Source organism: Microtus pennsylvanicus, chromosome 14, assembly GCF_037038515.1.
Source record: "Microtus pennsylvanicus isolate mMicPen1 chromosome 14, mMicPen1.hap1, whole genome shotgun sequence".
Taxonomy (NCBI): Eukaryota; Metazoa; Chordata; class Mammalia; order Rodentia; family Cricetidae; genus Microtus; species Microtus pennsylvanicus.
The window spans coordinates 39,578,035-39,589,542 of record NC_134592.1 but is presented as its reverse complement, the minus strand read 5'-3'; the positions used below and the strand labels follow the sequence as shown (position 1 = coordinate 39,589,542).

At 44.7% G+C, this 11,508-nt stretch overlaps 1 pseudogene; it reads right to left on the bottom strand.

Moving 5' to 3' along the window:
* Nucleotides 1-7,338: 7,338 nt before the first annotated feature.
* On the bottom strand, nt 7,339-7,744 carry LOC142834887 (large ribosomal subunit protein uL29 pseudogene; annotated as a pseudogene).
* Between the last annotated feature and the right edge of the window lie 3,764 nt (nt 7,745-11,508).

Sequence of the window (11,508 nt, the reverse complement as noted above, 5' to 3'; positions counted from 1 at the left end):
TGGTGTAGGCGAGAATACTCAGTCTGTGGGCAGTGCGACCTCTGGGCAAATGGGCCTCTGTTGTATAAGAAAGCAAACTGGTGAACTGAACAAGCCACGAGGAGCAAGCTAATAAAGCAGCACTCCTTCATGGCCTCTGCTTCAGTCCCTGCTTCCAGGTTCCTGCTTGAGTTTCTGTCCTGACTTCCCTCTGATGGACTGGAAACTGTGAGCCAAATAAACCCTTTTTTCCCTGAAGTTTCTTTTGGCCATGGTATTTTATCACAGCAACAGATACTTAATTAAGATATCTCTTCAAACATCTCATCTTAATTCTGGAGTGGTCTAATAAAATGCCAAATGGACAATAGTTAGGTAGGAGACAGAGAGAATAAATAAGAGGAGAGATCTAGGCTTGGAAGAGGAAGAGCAAGAGAAGGAGAGAGCAAGGAACACTCCTGGGGCACAAAGCTAGGCAGGTGCCAACCAGACACAGAGAAACAGTGAAGGTAAGATACACAGAAATAAGAAAGGTAATAAGCCTGAAGGCAAAAGGTAGATAAGGAGAAATGGGTTAAGTGAAAAGAGTTTGTAGTATGAATTCTAATTGGTCTTTGTTATGGTAAAAATAAAACACTGCCCCCTCCCAGATGAGGGCAGTGGGTCCTAGGCAGGGAGGCACAGAGCCGGGGAGAGCTGGTCAGCAGGCCAGCCTGTCCCACAAGGAGCGGCAGCTGCTGTGGGTGAGAGACAGAGACCTATTAGGCATGCCACGCAGAGAAAGTGGATATTTATTTAGTGGATTATGGAGGGGAAAGGGAAAGGGGGGAAGGGGAGAAGGGGGAAGAGCAGAGAGAGAGAGAAAACCAGAGAGGAGCGGGAGGGGAGAAGGGGGAAGAGGGGAGAGAGGCAGAAGCTGCCTCTTCAGGAGAGAGACTGAAAAGAAGGGACTCAGGAAGTAGAAGGAAGATCTGCTTGCCTCAGTGCTTGGAGGAGGGAGTGGGTGGCCTTGCCTCTTAAAGGGACAGGACAGACCATTACAGTCTTAATATTAAAAACCCAAGTCAGATGTTTGGGGGTGAAAGCTGAAAGATCAGAGAGCAGAGTAGCCAGCCACTAGTTCTTACCTCTATAAAATCCTCAAACTGACAGATACGCCATTCTTCCTCTTCAACAGAAAACTTTGCACAGGTCCTTTGAGCATGGACAGAGACAGGCCTCCCAGAGACAGACGTCAGTGGATCCGTTCAATTTTATTCCAGAGTATAAGGAATATATAGGATTGGGGAGCCTGGGGACAAACCCTAATTTGCATTAAGTTGTAAACAGAAGTTTTTGTCTTGCCCAGTTCTGCAGCCATTCAGTCCCAAAGAAACACACAGAGACTTATATTAATTGAAAACTGTTTGGCCTATTAGCTCAGGCTTATTATTAACTAGCTCTTACTCTTAAATTAACCATAATTCTTGTCTATGATTAACCACATGGCTTGGTACCTTTTCTCAGTGAAGCATTCTCATCTTACTTCCTCTGCATATGGCTGGTGACTGACTCTCTGCTTTTCCTCTTCTCAGAATTCTCTTAGTCTGGTCACCCTGCCTATACTTCCTGCCTGGCTACTGGCCAATCAGCATTTTATTAAACCAATACAAGTGACAAATCCTTACAGCGTACAGGAGCATTCTCCCACAGCATTAAGTGGCCCACTCCTATCACAAGGCTTTGTATGTGGCAGTAAGGTCCTGTAGCAGATTCCTAGCACAGGTCTCCTAGCAGGAATCTGTGTCAAATTTCAAGCCAAACATGAACCAGGCATCTAGTTTAAAGACAGCTTTCAGATAAAGTCAGTCCTCCAGGACAAGGGACATTGTCCAGATATGGCTAGGTAGAGAGCAAGAAACTTTGCTGGGGAGGGAGAGAGTTTTCATATTGCTGAGCTTGGAGACAGCTGCCAGGCTATGGCCAACGTCTACTTCTACCAGTCAGCAAAAGTCCTCCAACAGTGGTGTGGTGGTTTAAATGAGAATGGCCCCATAGGCTCATACATTTGAGTGCTTAGTTCCAGTTAGTGGAACTGTTTGGCAAGGATTAGGAACTATGGGTTTGTTAGAGTGGGCGTGGCCTTGCATATGCCAGGCCCATGCCAGGCCCAGTCTTTCTCTTTGTTGCTTGTAGATCAGGATTTAAAGCTCTCAGCTACTGCTCCAGCCCCATGCCTGTCTGCTTCCCACCAAGACAATAATGGATTGACCCTCTGAAACTAAGCAAGCCCCCAATTAAATGCTTTCATGAAGAAGAGTTTCCTTGGTCATGGTGTCTCTTCACAGAGACCCATGGAGCTGAACTAGGATCTGCTGCAAGAGCAGCTCTTAATCACACAGACTCCTCTCCAGACGCATTACTCCCTTCTCTCTTCGTGTATGTGTTCATGCGGGTACACATGTGTACACATGGGTGTGAAGGCCAAAGGACGACTTTGGGCGTCATTCCTCATGCATGGTATATCCCTTTCTTCCCCTTTTTCCTCTTTATGGGACAGTCTGGCGTATGATAAGTTTTGAATCTCTGGTTATTGGATATCTGCCGTCGCTGATGTAATAAGCCAGTCAAACCAAATTAATAAAGCCAGGTTTGAGCCAAAAATATAAAAATTGAAAATAAACCAGCTAGCTAGATCCAGGTTTAATCTGAGCAAAGCATTCCCAGGTGGCCCCAGTGGAAGAGGAAAAAACCCTGAGGAGAAGCCACAAAGGTTTGTTTGTTTGTTTGTTTTGTTTGTTTGTTGAGACAGCCTTTTTCTGTAGTAGTTTTGGAGCCTGACCTGGAACTGCTCTTGTAGACCAAGCTGGCCTTGAACTCACAGAGGTCTGCCTGCCTCCTGAGTGCTGGGATTAAAGGTGTGTGTCACCACTGCCTGGCTAGGAGGTTTTTTAAAATGTCCTCAGGGGGTAGTGCCCTGTAAGAAAAACTGTAGTCCAGCCTACTGAGCCGCAGTTGCCTGCCCAAACCTGCCTGCATGAGCATGCGCAGAAGGTACTTTCTCCCTGAGCCAATCTAAGGCCTGTCCCTATACCCAGAGACTGCTGATGCAGAGACACATGACCAGAGATGCCAGTGAAGAAAGGACAATGCAGCAGAGTTGGCTGCCTGAGCCAGTGGGACCTTGGGAGGGGGTATAAGAGGCCTGCCCATACCCTCAATAAACAACAAACAAGTCGGTTTTTGCTACTTACTCCCTCGACCTTTGGCATCTATGTCGTTGATTCTGCTCCTTCTCGCACCACCCCCAACAGAGGGGTGTCTGTGCAGAGTAACCCCCAACAGCTGCAGATGGTCCACTTTCTCAGGGGTGGAGTCTGTAATGAGGAAACTCCAGGGGAGGAGCCACCACTTGGCACCTTGAGGGTGGGGTTTAGAATGGGCTGTGCTGGAAATAACAAATAGCCTGGACCTGAACACTAGACTAGGCTGACTGTACAGGGAACCCCAGGGACCTGTCTGTCTTCACCTTCCCAGCACTGGGATTATGAGTGTGTACCATTTTGCCCAGCCTCCCCACCCCTCGCCCCAGGGAAGCTCATGGACAATTTTATTAGGGTTTGAGAGAAAACAACAGAGCAGACAAGCTATAAATCTCTGAAGCTTTGGGATTGGGGGTGAAGGGGGTGAAGGTAAGAATCAATATGGAGAAGTGGAAGAGAGAAAACAATGTGTATTAGAACAGACTATTTCACCCATCAATCATCCATCTGTCCATCCATTCATATATCCATTCATCCATCATCCATCCATCTATCTATATATCCATCCGTCCATTATCCATCCATTCATCAACCATCTGTCTGTCTGTCTATCTATCTATCCATCTATCGGGCATTTATATTTTTGGTAACGAGCCTAGCCTTTAATGGCTAAACCACCTCTCCAGCCCTAAAGAAGATTTATTAGAATGGCTTACAGGCTGTGGCCCAGCTAGTCCCACAGTGGCTAACAGACGTTCTAAGAATGCATTAGTTATTCAGTCCATGAAGCTAGATGTCTCAGCTGATTTTCAGTATACACCAGAATGCCGAAGAAACAGGCTTTTTAGCCCTGGCTGTCCTGTAACTCACGTTGTAGACCAGGCTGGCCTCAAACTCAGACATTCGCCTACCTCTGCTTCCCAACTGCTGGGAATAAAAGCGCGGGCCACCACTGCCTGGCTGAAGTAGGCTTTAAAGCCATTGAAGGAATAGCCAGCTTCCTTCTTCCATGTCCTTATCTGGGCTGCCAGCAGAAGCTGTGGGCCAGATTAAAGGTGGAGTTTCCCACCTCAAAAGATCAGGATCAACTGTGGATCTTCCCACTTCAAATATTTAACTAAGAAAAACAAATCCCTAATAGGTATATACAGCTGCTCATGTTTTAGTCAGTTCCTGATGTAGTCAAGCTGACAACCAAGAACAGCCAGCACACCATGCCTTTTGAGTTAGGCCAGTGTGGAGGTTTGAATAAAAATGGCCCTCATAGACTCATATATTTAAATTCTTAGTCATCAGGGAGCAGCTCTAACTAGAAAGATTAGGAGGTGTGACCTTTTGGAGGAAATATGTTACTGGAGGGTGCTTTGAGGCATCTCAAGCCAGGGCCAGCGGCTCTCATCCTGCTGCCTGCAGATGTGCATGTAGAACTCTCAGCTGCTGCTCCAGGGCCATGGCTGCTGCTGTGCTGCCATGCTTCCTGCCGTAACAATGGACTGAACTTCTGAAACTGTAAACTAGCCACAACTAAATGTTTTCTTTTATAATAGTTGTGTGCCGGATAGTTTTATGTTGGGACAGGGCCCAGCCCATTGTGTGTGGTGCCAGGTCTGGGCTGGTGGTCCTGGGTTCTACAAGAAAGCAGGTTGAGCCGGGCAGTGGTGGCACACGCCTTTAATCCCAGCACTTGGGAGGCAGAGGCAGGCGGATCTCTGTGAGTTCGAGACCAGCCTGGTCTACAAGAGCTAGTTCCAGGACAGGCTCCAAAACCACAGAGAAACCCTGTCTTGAAAAACCAAAAAAAAAAAAAAAAAAAAAAAAAAAGCAGGTTGAGCAAGCCAGTAAGCAGCACTCCTCCATGGCCTCTGCATCAACTCCTGCCTCCAGGTTCCTTCCGTGTGTGATGGTGAACTTGATGGGTTCTAGCAGGCCTGAGCATGGCAAACATGGCACCGACAGGTTTTGCCTTTTCCCTTTCTCCCCTTTGCTAAGCTGTTAGATTGCTTTCCTAAAGCTAACCACCAAGGTCTATTCCCTTATTTGGCCACTGACCCAATTCTGAGACAAAATAGCAAGGTCCAACTATCAAAATATCAAGGTCCAGCAATCAAAATTAATTGTGTTGATGACTCTAATCAAAATACTCAACCAGAACTTGCCAGCAGGTCCTACCTCGTTCTAACACAGGCCTCCTCTTTTGTCCTCTTATAATTAACACTCACAAAACTATTTGTTGCTGTTTCCGCCACCTCGTCTCTTTGCCTTGCTTAATAAGGGATCTCTTTATGTTTAGAAATTGGAATTTTGTGTGCGGTCTTTGCCTAATCTGGGGTCTAGAGGGGAGCACCCTGTAGTACTCAGGTCCCTTCAGAACTGTTATATGTTTTTTTTTGTTTTTTGTTTTTTTTTAGCAAGACCTTGAATATTTATTTATTTAGTATGCAATATTCTGTCTGTGTGCATGCCTGCAGGCAAGCAGAGGGCACCAGACCTCATTCCAGATGGCTGTGAGCCACCATGTGGTTGCCGGGAATTGAACTCAGGACCTTTGGAAGAGCAGGCAATGCTCTTAACCACTGAGCCATCTCTCCAGCCCCCAGAACTGTTATATGTAACTGTGAGTGAAATAACTTGCTCTGGGCCATGATATTTTATCACAGTAATGTTGGCGAAGTTTCTTGTTTTGGAGCTGCTCAGTCCCAAATACCTGGAAGCCGTTTTCAAATTATTACCACATAGAGGCTTATATTAATTATAAGTGCTCAGCCAGTAGCTCAGGCTTATTACCAACTAGCTCTTATACTTAAATGAACCCACAATTCTTATCTATGTTCACCCATGTGGCTTATACCCCCTCTCAGTATGGCTTTCTCATCTTGAGTCCTCTGAGGCTGGCTGATAACTTCATCTCTGCCTTTCGTCTTCCCAGAATTCTTCTAGTCTGGCCACCCCACCTATACTTCCTGCCTGTCTACCGGCCAATCAGCATTTTATTAAACCAATATGAGTGACAAATCTTTACAGTATGCAAGAGCATTATCCCACAGCTCAGCAATAGTAATCTAACTAAGACAAGTTTCCTTCACCACAATGTCATTTCATAATAATAAAGCATTGACTAAGATAACCTGTATGTTCATCAATGGGATCAACAACCAGCAATGTGGCTTTAAAAAAAGACATGTGTGTGTGTCGGGGGGTGGGTAGCTTCAGAAAAAAATTGACAAAAGTCCAAAGTGCCAGAGGAAACATTCTTAGACCTTGACCAGTATCCAAAAGAAAAGTGGTCTGGGAGCTAGAGAAATGGCTCAGAGGTTACCAGCATTGACTGCCCTTCCAGAGGACCCAAGTTCAATTCTCAGCACTCACTGGCAGCTCACAGATGTCTGTAACTCCAGTTCCAGGGGACCCAACACCCTCACCCATATATACATACAGGCAGAATATAAATGCACATAAAATAAAAATAAAATAAATAATAAAAAAGGAGGGGCTGGAGAGATGGCTCAGTGGTTAAGAGCACTGGCTGTTCTTCGAGAGGTCCTGAGTTCAATTCCCAGCAACCACATGGTGGCTCACAACCATCTGTAATGAGATCTGATGCCCTCTTCTGACCTGCAGATGCACATACAGACAGAACACTATATACATAATAAATGAATAAATAATTTTTTTTTAAAAAAGAGCACTGACTGCTCTTCCAGAGGACCTGGGTTCAATTACCAGTACCCTCAAGGCAGCTCACATCTGTCTGTAACTCCAGCTCCAGGGGACCAGACACACATGGCACAACACCAATACACATAAAGTTTAAAGAACGGGGGGGGGGGAGAAAAAATTAATTAGTTTTTTAAAAAAGTGAAGCTGAAGAAAATAAAGAGGAAAAGAAAAGTGGTTAGGCTTAGCAGTGAGTGATTCACAGTCCTGGCTCTTCAGTTGACTTCCCCAGCTCTTTGTTTGTTTGGTTTTGGTTTTTGAGACAGGGTTTCTCTATGTAACATCACTGGCTATCATGGAACTTGCTCTGTAGACCAGGCTGACCTCGAACTCACAGAGATCTGCCTGTCTCTGCCTCCCAAGTGCTGCACCACCACCGCCCAGCACTTTCAATGTTTTTTTTTTTTTTAGCCAGCCTTGCACTTTATTGCCCTTCCATTAGGCCTTGACCACATACTTGCGTAGCGGGTACAGCCTCTCCTTCCGCTGCTGCTTCTTTGTCTTCAGCTTCTCCTCGTGCTTGGTGAGCCGCCGGCGCATGGCTCTAGTTTTCTTGGGTCGCAGGTCCAGAGGCTTGTATTTCTTGCCCTTGTAGAATTTCCTGAGGTTTTCCTTTTGAGTCTGGTTAATGACAGTGAGAACACGGGCGATGGATTTGCGCACAACTCGTATCTTGGAGAGCTTGGACGCGGCACTGCCTGTCACCTTGGCGACGCGAAGCAGGGATAGCTCCACTTTCAAATGTCCAGTTGTTTTAGCAGCTCCTCCTTCTTCTTGCTGCTCAGGTCCCGAGCCTTAATCTTGGCCATGGCTGCATTGCTCACCGCTGACTTTTTTTAGTTTTTCAAGACAGGGTTTCTCTGTGGTTTTGAAGCCTGTCCTGGAACTAGCTCTTGTAGACCAGGCTGGTCTCGAACTCACAGAGATCCGCCTGCCTCTGCCTCCCAAGTGCTGGGATTAAAGGCATGCGCCACCACCGCCCGGCCACTTTCACTTTTTAAATGTGGATTCTGGTACTTGAGCTCAGGTGTCCATGCTTGGAAACCAAACACCTGACTGAACCATTTCTCCACCTTCTCACTACCTTCTCAGTCTGTTTGGATTCCTAGACTGTCGTCACTGTAGAACTATCCCTTGGTTTTAACATGTGCCTCAGACTCCCTAGTTATTGGGATTACAGACTGAGTCATCACCCTGGTATTTCATCTCGTTAAGTTAATTAATCTCCAAGTCTGATGAACAGCTGGCTGAATCACTAGCAAATAAAAATAATAAATAAATAATTCAAAGAAAGACTGTCTTGTATGTCTACCTCCAAGATATATCAGTTTATCAGTACTTGGAATAATTTTACTACCCACCATTTATTATTTCTACCTCCACGAATTTTATTTAAAATTATCCTTCAGGGGCTGAAGGGATGACTCAGTGGTTAGGAGCTCTGTTGTTCTTGCAGAGGATCTTGGTTCTTAGTACCTGCACGGTGCATATAAACATATAAACAAACATATATACACATAAAAACAATAAACACATTAAAAATATATATATAAATAAAATAAAAAGACCTCTCAGATAGACATTTCAAGGACCTGTACCTAAAATAAACATTTCTTTTAAAAAAACATATTATTAATTAAAATTAATATATTCTTGGAACTGGGAAAATCACTAAGAGTACTTGTTTTTTTTTAAGCAAAATTTTGAATTTTATTTATTATTTTTATTTGCTAGCCTGCACATGTGTTTGTGCACCAAACGCATGCAGTGTCCATTGAGGCCTGAAGAGGGCTGTTGTGGAATACTCTTTTTGGACACTATGTATATGTGTCACTCGGATTGATCGGTTTACTAGAAATGTGATCGGCCCGGCCAATAGCTAGGCAGGTTTTTCAGGTCAGAGAGAATGCTGGGAAGAAGGGCAGAGTCAAAAGGAAGCAGCATGAGACAGACGTAGAGCTAGCAGAATGGGCAGTATATAGATGAGGTAAATGAGCCTCAGCATAGCACATAGATTAATAAAAATGGGTTAATTTAAATTCTTAGAGCTAGTCAGTAACAAGCCTAAGCTATAGTCGAGTTTTTATAATTAATAATAAGTCTCTGTGTGGTTATCTGGGAGCTAGCAGGTGGGACAGAAAAGTCCACCTACAGAGGGCGTCAGTTCATCTAGGATATGAAGTTGCAGATGGTTATTAGCCACCACATCGGTGCTGGGAATTGAACCTGGGACCTCTGCAAGAACAGTAAGCACCCTGAACTCCTGATCCATCTCTTCAGTCTACTTGCTAGTCTTAAAAGTTCATATCTCAGCCCATACATCTTGGGGCTCTCAGCTGCCAGTAATGCCAGTTCCAGAGGATTCCATGCCTTCTCTGACCTCCTTGGGCACTGCATATACTTGTATATACCCATTTGGGAACATAGTTATAATTTAAAAATAAATAGGGATAGGTGTGGTGTCACACACCTTAGAACGTCTAATAGCTTCCCTGTTAGCCAAGTGGCCTGATGCAATAAAGCCTGTAATTCAAGCTTTTGAGAGGCAGAGAGGGAGGAGGATTATTCTAAGTTCCAGAGCAGATGGGGGTACATAGTAGGACCCTGGAGAGAGAGAGAGAGAGAGAGAGAGAGAGAGAGAGAGAGAGAGAGAGAGAGAGAGGATGTTGATTCGTTTGGGAGGTATAAGAATTATAAATATATACAAAGTGTATGTGTATGAAAAAAGACAGAACTGAAAAAAGCTTAACTCTACAATAATCACTAAGATGTTTGCTTTTGGTTTACCCAGTCATGCACATGGCAGACCAACACTGTCTAAGAATCTTGCTGATCAATTCTTCACTGCGTTTGGCTAAGATCACATGTAGAATGCTGCCTTAGAGGAATAAGGAAGCAGCTTTTCCCGAGCTGAATATGAGTGACCTTGGTCCTGGAACACAGATTCAAGTTTCCCTGGATAGCACGTTCCATCATTAAGGAGGTGCTGTGCACTTTTATAGCCAAACAACAAAGAAAGTCCTAAACTGAAACATTTAACGAGAACACCTGGGCGCTCTACGACAGAGCTCAGGCTGGCCCCACCCTGGAATTTCTTATCTCAGCTCATTCTGAAACCTGGTTAGCAATGCAAGCATGAGATATTTGCAGACTAGTTGAGGGCAAGGTTGACTTTAGAGCAGAGCTTGAAAGCAAGTGGGTAGCCTCACCAGCCATCCTGGACCTTAGGAGACTGCGCTGGAAGATCAGGAGTTCAAGGTTATCCTCAGCCATCCTAAGCTACTTGAGCCCCTCTCAAAACACAGAACAAACACAACAACCATGTGTTCCATCTGCCTCTATGCATATCAGTAGCTTCGGTGGTGAGTTTTCCTCTTCCAGCCCCCAACCACAGCCTTCACGGCTATGGTTGAGCCCTTTGCTGCTTTCCATGGCTAAAAACATGATGGATGACCACTAGGCAAGACTCCCTTTCATCTAAATTGAAGATCACCAGACAGTGAATAGAATCGCTGGAATTGACAGCCTAGCTGCTTGGGTCAAGGTAGACTTGTCTTCCTACAGATTTCTTAGCCCACAGGATCTTCTGGAGCCTGGTGGGCCCTGTGCTAAACAGCAAAAGGCAAATATGACCCTCAGCAACCATGGGGGGACCCTGAGGAGTAGCTCTAGGTGCCAACCAAGTAAGTTCTCTGTTGTTTTTTAATCAATAAGTCAAGTAAAATTTTATCCTTCTCAAAGATCTCTGATGCAGTTTGACAGCTGAGAGGTTTTGTCATTTAAAAGGACCTTACCAAACAAATTTCAACAAAATACAAATACAAGTTATTAAGCTATATACCTACAAGTTATGAGTGAGGACAAATACACACTATGAAATTTCTCTCTCACACTGTCTTCCATAGTCTTAAAAATACTTCTTTTCATTGTGCAAAAACATCTGTCACAATCATTCTGCTGCTGTCTTTTTTTTTTTTTGTTGTTGTTGTTGTTTTTGTTTTTTTGAGACAGGGTTTCTCTGTGGCTTTGGAGCCTGTCCTGGAACTAGCTTTGTAGACCAGGCTCGTCTCGAATTCACAGAGATCCACCTGCCTCTGCCTCCCGAGTGCTGGGATTAAAGCCATGCGCCACCATCTGCTGCTGTCTAAAACTTCTATTTTCACAAATCCAAAGAATTTCTGTGAGGCCCATGGAGCCAAATTGAAGGATCCACATTAAACAGGTCAGATATACCCCTCTCAATTCCCTGGTCCTAATTTTTTTTTTCCTAAACCTAACTTTGTCCTCTGTTCCGTCAATACCTTAAACAGGTATAAGAGACACCAGACATTTCCAGACCACAAATACCAGACAGGAACAAAGAGACCAGCTACCCCAGGATATGACCAGCACCCAGCTTTCTCAGGTTACCCCCAAGACAGTGCCCACAAATAAGCAGGAAGCAGTCTTGAGAATCTGCCACCCCAATTCTTTTAACCTGTTGTGCCTAACTTCCTACCTTTTTAATTATAAAAAAGAGATGGGAATGTAATGGTCGGTCCTGTCCCTTTAAGAGACAAGCCACGCCCACTCC